The 12,777-nt window shown below is 41.8% G+C and overlaps 1 protein-coding gene across 2 annotated transcripts in view; it reads right to left on the reverse strand.

Annotated features, from left to right (window-relative positions):
* The window catches only part of SLC4A4 (solute carrier family 4 member 4), a 330,474-nt gene extending 319,217 nt beyond the window's left edge, over positions 1-11,257 (reverse strand). Inside the window, exon 1 of one of the 2 annotated variants that reach the window (XM_069458317.1) lies at positions 10,649-11,257. The gene's annotated coding sequence lies outside the window, so the exon portion shown is untranslated. The remainder of the gene's footprint in view (positions 1-10,648) is intronic. The other variant, XM_069458318.1, reaches the window with a different exon arrangement.
* Between the last annotated feature and the right edge of the window lie 1,520 nt (positions 11,258-12,777).

Genomic DNA, 12,777 nt, shown 5'->3' on the forward strand with positions numbered 1-12,777 from the left:
TACATATATAATAAATAAAACACTTGTTCTGGCTAGGTGCGGTGGCTCACACCTGTAATCCTAGCTCTTTGGAAGGCTGAGGCGTGAGGATTGCCTGAGGCCAGGAGGTTGAGACCAGCCTCAGCAAGAGCAACACCCCCGTCTCTACAAAAAATAGAAACATTAGCCAGGCTTGGTGGTGCAAACCTGTAGTCCCAACTACCTGGGAGGCTGAGGCAGGAGGATGGCTTGAGCCCAGGAGTTAGTTTGAGGTTGCAGTGAGATATGATGACACCACTGTGCTCTAGTCTAGGTGACAGAGTGAGACCCTGTCTCAAAAAAAAAAAAAAAAAAAAACTTATTCTAAAACATCTCAATATATTATGCATTTGCATATATTATAAGACAACATACACCTAACACATAGAGATATATGGTACAGTGATGTTCTCTCACCTTTACATGAAGTCCAGCATTACCATGGTGCCCCAACACTTGTACCATGAAGGAGTTCTACTCTCACTCACTTATATTTATATTTTCCAAAGATTTTAGGGGAACAACATTTGGATTTACAACTCCTAGTTCAATGTGATCAATGTGATCACTATAAAAAAACGATTTGAATGAGGCAGACACCAAATTCAGAGAGATACGCATGAGTAAGTAAATGAATGACTTGTCCTCCTTGCTTGCCACTTGAGCACTTTTTCCAACAAAGTAATAGCTGTGTCTAATTCTGTATTTTTATCTTTTTTTTCCAGCGATCAAGAGCAGGTATAATTCTGTATTTTTTTTATAACCTGTGATCATATATATGATCAATGATTAATAAATATTTCTTCGGAGCAGGCATAAAAATTATAATTCCTTATGAATCTTTTTAGGTAGATGCCTTTTTAGGAGTCTTACAAGTGGTGCTCATTGGGGAAAGCTGGGTAAAGGGTAAGAAAAAGCTCTTTGCACTATATTTTTGCAACTTCCTGTGAGCCTACAATTATTTCAAAATAAAAAGTTTTTTTAAGTGCTAACAATTCATTTTTAATCTCAAATACAGAGTAAGTAAACTTATGTCTGATTCCAAGAACAGATAAACTACAGTCATATCAAAATAAGTTAAGTCATTTTTCCAAGGAACACATCACCATAAACCCTAATAACAAACCTTCATCCCCAAAGCTACTGGAGTCCAAACTTCATTACAACAAAATTCACAAGAAATATTTGAAAGTCCTAACAGCAGTGATCACAGCTACTACCCTGGAGGAATATCTCCAGAAGAAACAGGGTTGAGATAAAGTTGAGTGAGATGATTGAGCATCTCTGGTCTGTTCAGATTTTTAAAGTAACTAAGCATCACTGCATTAAATAAGTATTTTCTGCTACAGAATATGCTGGCCACTGTGAGGATCACAAATTCTGACAGCAAAGAGTGAGGAAGCATACAGTGTAGGAGAACAACATGAGCGCTCATAAAACAAACGGCAGTGCAAAGCAGTGAGCAATAAAGTGATCAATTAAAGTGCAGAATTCACTGCCTAAAGTTTTGGCAGTAAGAACATGTGAGTGCTTGAACGGTATTTTCTTCTGATGTTTTTGGATGGGTGTTTTCATTTCTTAATGCATTTCTCAAGAGAAATTATCTGCTCTCATTTATCTGAATCTTTTGAGACATTTCCTACTCGCCTTCTCTCTCTTCCCTGGCAAAGGAGCTCAACTTGGGAAAGTGCAAACGTGTGAGCTGTGTGTCTCTGCTTAATCTGTTAATGCTCAGCAATTTTCCAAAGGCGATTGTAATCAGTACTTCAGCAAACTCCCCGCCGTGAGGCCCTACTCTCTGCTAACATCATGAGTGCTCATCTCACATTCCTAAGGACATAGTCTCTAGAGGTCAAAGGAATCGAAGGAATTTGTTGAGTAGTTCAACTGTGACGTGTTGCTGCAGCTGCAGTCGTGCAACACGCGAGGGGAGGGTTTCAGGAGTGAGCCATCAACGTGCAGCCTGACGGAGGGTCCCACTGATCGCTCGCTCCGAACAAACATATTAACATTTCACCTGATATTACTTTCAGGACTTCATTCGTGATCCTTCCAGGGGAGAAGGTGCAAAAACCTGGTTATTAGTAAAGACACTAGGAATATTCCAATCAGGCCATATAGGACAGATTCCCATGCTCAAGAGCACAAGAAATGAAAGAGCCAATCCCATCCCCTTGAGATATCAGTTGTCATGATCCAACTCTTTAAACAGTTATCCCTCCCCTAAATCCATAGTACCCATTTAAGAGGAAAAAAAAAAAAGTCCCTTGGGCGAAGGGGACACCAAAAGCAGGAGCCTTGCTTCCAGCATCTCATACAGCAAGAACCAGTCATGCCTGGATCATTTGCTTTAAAAAGACACAGTTTAGGCCGGGCGCGGTGGCTCACGCCTGTAATCCTAGCACTCTGGGAGGCCGAGGCGGGTGGATCGCTCAAGGTCAGGAGTTCGAGACCAGCCTGAGCGAGACCCCGTCTCTACTAAAAATAGAAAGACATTATATGGACAACTAAAAATCTATATAGAAAAAATTAGCCGGGCATAGTGGCGCATGCCTGTAGTCCCAGCTACTCGGGAGGCTGAGGCAGTAGGATCGCTTAAGCCTAGGAGTCTGAGGTTGCTGTGAACTAAGCTGACGCCACGGCACTCACTCTAGCCTGGGCAACAAAGTGAGACTCTGTCTCAACAAAAAAAAAAAAAAAAAGACACAGTTTAACTTCTCAAAGGAACTCAGAAGATGAGATTTTCTGCAATTCACTATTTTTAAAATAGCAGTTTAACAAGGCTCACCATAACTACCCTTTGTATTTATTTCCATTTTCCATAGCATTATATCCATAACAGAAAACAAAAGCTGTCTACTATACCAGATGATTCTATTTTCCACCAAATCAGCCACATGTGGGTCAAACACACACGAGGTATAATACCTAAAATGTAGTCTGTCTGTTACTGATGGAGGGGTGAAAAAAAAATGAAAGTAATACCTAAAATGTAAACGTCTTTATAAAATGTAGACTGATTTATGTTATACTAAAGTAGTATGTTACATGCTCCGTACTCTTGAGTACCACAAAAGTTATACTTAAGTGATGACAGAAACCAACCAAGACCACCACAAGCTCTTAAAAAAAAAAACCAAAAACACTCAAATACAAGAAAAAAAGGAAAAGAATATCAGTCTTCGCCTAAGAAAATCTAATTAGATTTCCATATAAAAATCCAAGTTTTCTGCTGCAAGCCTGATTTTGCAAAGAGATCGCTACTATTGTTTAAAGGAACATAATGTAATTCTCCAAAACAAAAATCATGCAAATTTTAATTCTATTTAATTTAAAAATGAAAATAATGTACCTCTCAACCACTTTTCAGATAAAGAAAAAAGAGAGTCACAAAGTCAAGCCAATAGCTGAGAATCGGATCTTTCTGCAGGTTAAGAATTGTTGCTTTACTCAAAAGTTAATAAGGTGTATGCTGCAAGTTCACTTTGATATTATAATCACCATATCAGAAACCCCTTATCCATATTAGGCTAAAAAGGCTCTATACAAAGCTTCAGTTTTCAGCTATTAGTCATCCTTAAACGTTCAATTTTGTATGAAACATGGTTTCCAAGGTATCAGCACTGGAGAACCCACTACAATATTTTAAATCTGGAAATTTGTTGGCCAGCATTCTAATTATAGAAGCTAAAAATATTCAGTGTGTAAGCTTTGGGGGATCACCCACAGTGTGAAGAGCAGTGTAATCATTTTCAAGGGTTCTCCAGGCCCTGTGTGTGTTACTGGAGGGCATAAATTTAATATGAACTATATAGTGAAAGGGGTGATCTCAAACTGCTGGCTATTAGACACAATTTTTCAATCTGATACTTGATAAACCCTGTTCCCAACTCAGCTTTGGCAATAAAAAGTAAAAGTCCTAGAGAAAAACACGTAAACCACAGTTTGAGTCACTCAGAGTAACAGCTTAGGAAAGATGCTTGAATGTGTTGTTCATTCATTCGGCCAACAAACATTTATTAATATGCCAGGAACTGTTCTCAGTGCTGGCACAGTTCAACTCAAGAATAAGGAATGCTGTAGAATGCGACAACAATAATAATAACTAACATATGTACGGCCATTAACAGTTCTGCACACGGTTTCACAAAGATCACCTCATCTGCCCCTCGTAAATCCTCTGTGAATCAAGTCTTATAATCATTTCAATAATGAAAAAAGAGAGACATGGATGATTTTTTTCAATTCCCCAAATCAAACAACTAGTAAGAGAGGTGGGTGTTCAACTCCTATTCTAAAAGTCCAAATACAAATCTCCATGGGTCACTGGGCAATGCAACGTTACAGGATGCTCTACTTCTATGTAAAGCACTAAGGACAAGTTCTGTTATGTTTTTTATTGTTGTGGTAAAGGTTTTTGTTTTGGTTTGTTTTTCTGGTTTTTAATGACAAAGTCTCACAGATCCAGACTATGATGTTTACAAGCTCAAAATGCTTCTAATCTCTTTTTTTTTTAATTTGTACAAATTTATGGGGTACGTGTGAAATTTTCTAACGTGTATATAACGCGTAGTGATCAACTCAGTTTTTAATCTCTTTACCCACTTACTTTACCTATTAGATGGACATGTTGGTGAATGAGTTTGCCTGGTTAGCTGAGTTTTCTAAACAAATAAGAGAAGTTAACTCCCCAGGTATTAAAATCCTTCTTACTTGGGATAACAACAAATATTGGACAAAAACTTCATCAGCAAAAAATATGAGCATTACTTTATAAAAAAAAAAGTATAGCCAATAATCATATGAAAAGGTAGATAAGGTACTCTGGGAAATGCAAATCAAAACCACAATGCAAAAAAAAAAAAAGAAATAAAAATGAACTTCACAGTAAGGTAAAAAACAACAACAAAAAAAACCCACAATGCGATACAACTACACATCCTCCATAATGGCTAAAATAAAAAAAGACAGATAATATCAGCTTTTATAAGGATGTGAAGTAGATGCCACTCTTATACAATGCTGGCAGGAGTGTGAATTAGTACCAGTTTCGAAGGATGGCACTATCTACTAAAATCAGTCCAGAAATTCAACTCACAACACACACAACCGAAATTTCCACATTTACCAAAAACATACATAAGAATGCCCACAGCAGCACCATTCCTAATAGCCAAAAACTGGAAACAATCCAAAAAAAAAAAAAATGAGTAAATCAAGAATGAAATGGATAAACATACTATGGCATTCTCAGAAAGCGGAATACTGTAGAGTGATGAGAATAAACACACTGTTGCTTCATACAAAACAAGAATAAATCTCACAAACATGCTGTTCAGCAAAAGAAGTCAGACACAGGAATACACACCATGTGATTCAGCGATAGAAAGTTAAATTATAGGTAAAAGTAACCTATTGTCTCAGAAATCAGGAGAGAGGATACCATGGGGGGAAGTAACAACTTGCAAAGGGAAGAAAGAAGAGGTTTCTGGATGCTGGTGATGATCTACACCTTGGTCTTGGTGCTGATTACTTGGATGTGTTCACTTAGGTAAATCACTAAGCTGTTCACTGATGATTTAAAGACACGTGCAATTTTCTGAACACATGTTGTATTTCAATAAGAATTTGATAGGACAAAGGGGAGGGAGGAAAGCAAGGTAGAAAGCAGAAAAGGAGGGATGGAGAAGGGGGTGCAATGAAATGATGCTATCAGGGTCTACACCTAAACAGTCCTCAGCCCCTGTGTTTGCTTTAGTTCTTAACTTCTGCTTGTAGTACTTTGTCTACCTCTTCGTTTGCTACCAAGCTGTCCTCAGGCACTTCTCAATGTTTTTCATGAAATCTGCCAATATCAACCCATATCTGTCTTCTACTTTGTAGTTTCAGAACAGTATGTTTGTTACGAGAAAAAGACTCTGAGGGCTTTCCTATGGGTAAAGTGAATTCTTTGGAATGTATGTCTTTTTTTACCCTCTATTTTACCTGCGCCGAGGCCTTTTTACTAGGGAATATGCCAAATATGGGAGTTCCAAGTAGAAGAGGTTGTTACTAGATCCTATCAGTGAATACTAGATCTACAAGCCAAAGCTAGACTAACATGAAAGTCCAGATCCCAAAAGTTTTCTTATTTGCAAATAGTATAAAACAAAATATTAATCAGCAAATATATTACCAAAAAAGAAAGGAAACTGCCAATTTCTCACGGAAGACATTATGAACAGCTTTTCTAGCTGTGCCACTCAGTTTTAAATACAATATAGTCTCTTCTCATTTTGTATTTTCATTCATTTGGATTTTTAAAATCACCCCAAAGGTATACTAGCAGTTTTCCACACAATTATCCACAAGGTAAAAAATACCCAAAGCCCTGAAATATCAGTTGGTGATTATTTATTTCCTTTAACATCCTAATTTCACATAACTTCTTTCTGTGTTCATTCTACATGAAAAACTAAATCTAGCTCTCAAGATTGGAGATAAAATTGGTATACTCAAACTGAAAATTATTCTCTAGTGAAACACCCTGGCATTGCAGAAACTGAAATAAAGTTGGGGCAAGTGGGCACTGATGCTTAGCGGAATTACCAACAGAGAACAGAAACTACTACTTTAAAACAGGATAAACTTTTATTTACTTTAGTATCTTCTGCTGTGATTAAAACAATATTCATGCATATGTTGACAGTCATTCAACAAACATGTATCACTAGTCAAAAGTTAAAACATTCATTCATACCTCCATGAATAATTTTCCATTAAATTTTTAAAAAGTATCCAATTCCCTTAGTTTCCTCATCTTCTCAATGAGCATTATAATCCCTTACATCTACTTATTTAGTAGGAAAGAACAAGATGATGTTTTGGTTTACACAAACAACTACAGAAGTACATAGTTTCTCCATTACTATTTCCACTGCCATCTTTTTCAAATACAGATGCTCTTCACTCACAATGACTTTATGGCCCAATAAACCCACTATAAATGGAAAATATCGTAAGTCAAAATGCATTTAATACCTCTAACCTATTGAACATCATAGCTTAGCCTCACCTAACTTAAACATGCACAGAACACTTACATTAGCCTACAGTTGGGCAAAATCATCTAATACAATGTCTATTTTATAATAAAGTGTTGAATATCTCGTGTAATTTGTTGAATACTGAAAGTGAAAAACAGAATGGTTGTATGGGTACTCAAAGTATAACTCCTACTGAACTTGAATCACTTTCACGATAAGCTAAAGTCAAAAGATCATGAATTCAAACCATTACAAGTCTGGGACCATCTACACATAACTCAATTCAGAGGCAAGTAAGACATTGTCATTAAGGAATAAAATTATGAACATTATGAAGAAGATTGGAAGAAAAAGTTTTTATCTCTTCTTTGCCACAGTAGGTAAATAAAGTCATTACTATTCCACCTACCTCAGCCTCCTGAGTAGCTGGGACCACCATGCCCAGCTCTGTCTTTTGGATGCCTTGTTTGAAGTACGATTGCACTTCTGAGACTACAGAAATGCAATAAAAGTCATTGCCACAAACTCATTACGACGATAGTAAATATGGTTTGAGATAAAATAAAATCAGCCACCTCTACAAATTAGAGTGTGTGTGTGTGTGTGTGTGTGTGTATGTAAACGTACATTACATGGAACCGAGTTGAAGAGAATCTGTCCACACTGCAGGAAAAATAACTAAAGGTGTGCACTACTGAGGATATAAAATATCATCTTCATGTGAAAAGAAGAGCAGCATATTTTCCACTTTGTGACCCAAACATACCAAGTGTTTAAATATAGGAAGAAAGGCAAAATGCATTTAGAATACAACTTAGCCCTGACCTCATAGGGAAAAAAACATTATTCTTCCCCTTCCCTAAAATTCCTACATTATGCAAAAGTAGTAAGATCTAATTTTGTAAAGTCTTACTAACTTCCTGAATGTTCCTTAACCATTTTGCTAAATGACTCCCTAAAATTACATAAATTTGATAACTCACAGGTTGCTTTCAGAAGCGGTGTCAACTGAAATATGTGTTCTGCTTATACCTTCCTTTGTCCCCTTCAATCATGCACCCTGATTTCCTCCACTTAGCAATCAAGGAAAAGCTACTTAGAAACTTCATCATTAAATGTTTCTCTTCTCAGTTTGTTCTTTCCAGTCCCAATCTTATTATCAACTCCTGTCTTAGATTTCATTCATATTATCTTAAATGCAAACAAAGAAATCCAAGAAACAAGGGGATGATGTGTCTCACCACTCTGAAGTACAGCAAATTCCCTCCAGACTCTTCTGCCCTAACAACAGCAGTCCTTGTGGACTGCAGGCCCTCAGGGGCAGGCAGACAAACCTGATTATCTCCATGATTCACTACCATTTCCTTTTCTTAAGTGTTGTGTTTTCCTTTAAGATGCAAGCTATGGCCACACTATCTCTCTTGTTATCACGACAAGGGATCAGAACCTCAGAATGGTACTTGCCAGAGCTCAGTGAAAAATGAGATTACCACCCGGGTGTGCTGGAAGGGGTCCCAAAGGTTATCCGATTTCTACCACATTTTTCCTCTAAATACAATTGCCTGTATTCTTTTCACACAATATCGCTCCAGATCCAACATGTCTTCTAATCATTTAAAAGACTGAAATGATACAACTAGCATTCAAACATTTAAAGGTATTTAATGCTGAGTAAAGGGACTGAAAGAGAGACATCACTATAGACTGAGAGTACATTCTGGCAATCTCATTGGCTACGGTGCCTTACATATGTTGGTCTCTAGAAATGATCCCCAAACAGCAAATGACACCAAAAGCTTCATTTTGAAAAACACTCAAATACAAAATGTTGGGAGTTTCTTAGTTTGCCCTCTTCTCAAACGTGCCTGGAACTATCAAAATATCCCATCTTTTCCCTCTCACCCCCACTCCTATAAATGCCCTATGCCTTGACAGTTCATAACGCAGGAATACCGCTTTCCTGTTTCTATCTGCGTATGTGACAGTTTTTGTGTCATCTTACTTGACAGATGGGGATAAAGTTAAAACAAATCATTTCATTTCAAAATTTAATATAGAGACCAGAATCCTATCACCACTTTTAACTTTAAAATGAAAGTAAAAGCTTTTTCTCAGTTATGAAAGCTATAGAGAAATAAACAGGCACACTTCCTTTGAATGGAGTCATACTAATAACTTCAATCTAAGTGCTATCATGACCATGAAAATTATTTAAATGCTAGTATGATAGGCACAGGGGAGGAGTTCTTAGAAACATTTTCAAAACATTACATTGGCTGTAAGAAGATACTGAATACTGCTCTAACAGCACTGCAGAATCTATTCAAATAAGAATGGAAAAAATAAGCCCTAATGAGCAACATACACTTTAATTAATTCAGGTAATATTCCAATTCCAAGTCCCAGATACAAGAAAAAGGATAAATACAATACAGTGCAGCGTCTCAGGAAAGGAACAGTTCCAGGATTTGAGACAATGTGCGTTTAGTACAGCCCAGCGTCCTCGGCTTCTCATTAGGGGCAACTTTCTAGGGCACTGAAGTGAAATGTGAAAAGAAGTGACGAGAGTAAACCACAGTGGATACTGCTCTTCAATGTCAAGACTGGAAGGAGCTTGCGGGGCAATTATGCTGAGAAGGTAGGGCCTTGAGAAGGAATGAGGTGTGGAAAAAACAGAAGTTTTACAAGAAACTCAGAGAATGCTCAACAATGCTAGAACAGAGGTGGAACCTCTTCCTTCTCCATCCTTCACCTCCAAGTTCAAGTTTTCCCTTTGTTCTTTAAGAACTTTTTTCCGGGTGGTGCTTGCTGCAGTTTGCTGATGTAGTTCCCAACTCCTGCCTGCCTTTGGTGACTTATTAACGGACTGGCAGAGGCTGGCTAAAATGCACTTAAGAAAAAAGAAATCACCTCTCCTTGCCAAGACGCACATGCTGCCCAGTACCTGAGGAAGAGCTCCGCTGTCGCCGGCCAAGAGAAATTCCAGTTTAACCTCTGCCTCCCCCTTGCAAGTCCATTGCAAATAAATGTGTGTGTTGCACTTGCAGAGAATCTGCCTGACTCACCCCCCGCCTCTGGTGTGCCAGGGAGATGTGAAAGCTCTGTCTTGGAGAGGGCAGTGAAGTGGGGGCCGCGGCCCCAATGGCCCTGAGAGTACCCCAAACGTCCCCTGCTGACAGGTCTGGATATGTGTCCCTCTCGGGCAGGTGCCGGGCCACACTGCGACCACCCAGAATCACGGGAACACACGTGTCACTGCACTCGAGCCTAGCCCACCGCGTACACTGGCCCTACAGTCCTGGCAACAACGCCCAGTTATGCGCAGGGGGCTCTGCAGCGGGGGACAAACAGGACCACCCAAACTCCACCTCTACCCTAAGAGGAAAAAAGTACTTTTCCGCGGAAGCAGCCTCCACACGCCGTTGGCGCCCAGCCCAGGGGATGCCCGGCCCTCGACTGACCCCTCTCTCTCCCTCCCCGGAGCGCGCCCTCTGGGATCGGTCCCCAGGCCTGCGCCCGCCGCCCCCGAGTCCCCCGAGTCCCCCGCCGCCGCTAGGCTGGGGACTCCGCCGACCCTCCCTGCTGCTGCCCGAACGGGCGCTCACCTCCTGGGGTCCGGCTTCCGTCGCTCCTCCAGTTTGGCGGTGGAGTGTGGGGCCGCAGCGATCGCTGCTGCCGCCCTCGCTGCCACCACGGCCGCCGCCGCCGCCGAAGCGCTGCCCGGCGCGCCGCCGGGTTTGGAGGCTGGGGGCCCGCGGGATCCCCGGAGGCGCGAGCCCGGAGCGCGGCGGGGCCGAGCAGCGGGAAGTTGGCTCTAGACGCGGAGCGAGCGGGCGCCGGTCACCCGCGCCCGAACAGTCACAACTTTGTCGCCTGGCTGGGTTCGCGCTTCGGAGGGAGGCGAGCGCGGGAGAGCGGGGCGAGGGCGCGGGGACGGGAGGGTCTTCGGAGCAGGCAAGACTGCAGCCTGCACGGCCCGCGAGGGGGAGAGGTGGCGCGGGGGGAGATGTCTACACGGCCCGCGTGGTGCGCGGCGAGTGAGTGTGAGGGTACCGGCGTCTACTTTGCCTCCTGCAGCTCCTGCATATTTATGGGGATCGCCACTGTTACTGCCAGTAACTAACACTGCAGCGGTGGTGCCCAGCCCGGGCGCCCCTCGGGAGCGAGCCGGGGGACAGGAGCTCAGGACAGGCGGCCGCGGCGCAGGCTGTGCCGCGAGCACGAGCCCGCGATCCATATTTAAAGCCGCCAGTGGCCTCGGCCGGCCCCCTGCCCTGCCCTCGCTCGCGCCCGCCCTCCCGGCCCCCACCGCTCCGGGCCGTCGCTCGGCGTCAGCCGCCCGGGCACCCGCGGCGGCGGCGGGGAGGGGCCTCGAGCTGCGCCGCCTCCGCCGGGGGCTCCAGCTCCGCACCGGCCTTTGCCTCCCTGGGTTCCTTCTCTCTCACGTCCCGGGCGGGCGGCTAGTCCAGCTTTTTGTCCTGTTCGGGAGAGTTCCCGCTGGGGAGAGCCTGAGCTCCCATGCAGACCTGCAGTCGCATGCGTTTCCCAGCCCAGAACACTCTTGACACTACTTTGTAAAACTTGAGTATTGCAGGTAGAGAGAGTGCCGCCAGCACAGCCTCAAGTCACTGCTCACCTTTTAACAAAGGATGTCTGGGGAGAGCCTGGGTCTCAGCCTTGTCGGCTTCTTTCTTCCTGGCAGTTAGGGACACACCCTTAGCCATCCAAGGGAATTTCTTGAATGTGCAAAGTGATTACTTGTATTCGCTCTGTTCCTAAGTGTAATTAACGAGATGTAAGTATCCTTTGCCAAGCAAATGATAGTAATGTATCAATGACCCCGCACCATTACGATCAGTTAGGTAAACCGGTAAGGTAGGAACAGACTCAGCACAAACACCATCTAATGTTCTCACTACTGCTAGTCAGTAGCCACTTTAATGGGGTCCAGCCACACGGTTTATCATGCAAGTGTATGTGCATTTTCTAGTAATACATATAATGTCTATGTGTGGAAGTTACTGACCAACGTACATTTTCAACAGTAGCCACCAAAACACATAAAGCCCAAGAGAAATAATTTCACATACCGCCTAACTGGTCCTAGTTGCTAGTCTTTCCTCAACATAAAGCTATGTAATAAGACCTACAGGGGAAAAAAAAAATTGGAGGTAGGGAAGAAATATTCTGTGGACAGAGGCTTTTCTTTCCAGTATTCAAAACTGGAAGAGATCCATGGTGCTGCACTAGTGCTTGGGAAACTGGTATAGAACCTGTATCTTTTTTAAAAGCTTGTATGTTTAAAATCCTTAGTCAATGCTCAGAAGGTACCTACTAGGTACCACCCCACGCTGTCTAATGTCTGAAATTAAAATGTACTAATGTCATGTATCTCTCTGTTGTCACATCAGGCTCACATACATGTTCACACATTCAACATAACCCACTGCAGTGACATGGGAAATTCAAAACCAAAGATGAAAACAAAAATTTAGCTTTAAAGCTTTTGCCTAAGTAATTATTTTTTTTTCTAGACTAATGTTAAAATTGACTTTCACTCCCTGAACACGCAGTTAGCAAGAATCAGCAACCCCAAAGTAAGCTCACAGGCAAAGGGAAGTCACTTTTGTATTAAGAATTTGCCTCTGCTGTTCAGCAGTTTTTCACACTGTGGATTATGTATTTCAACATAGCTGGCAATTTCTCATTATAATCGTGAACCAGCCATGAATAG

The sequence above is a fragment of the Eulemur rufifrons genome, chromosome 24 (genome assembly GCF_041146395.1).
Source record: "Eulemur rufifrons isolate Redbay chromosome 24, OSU_ERuf_1, whole genome shotgun sequence".
Taxonomy (NCBI): domain Eukaryota; kingdom Metazoa; phylum Chordata; class Mammalia; order Primates; family Lemuridae; genus Eulemur; species Eulemur rufifrons.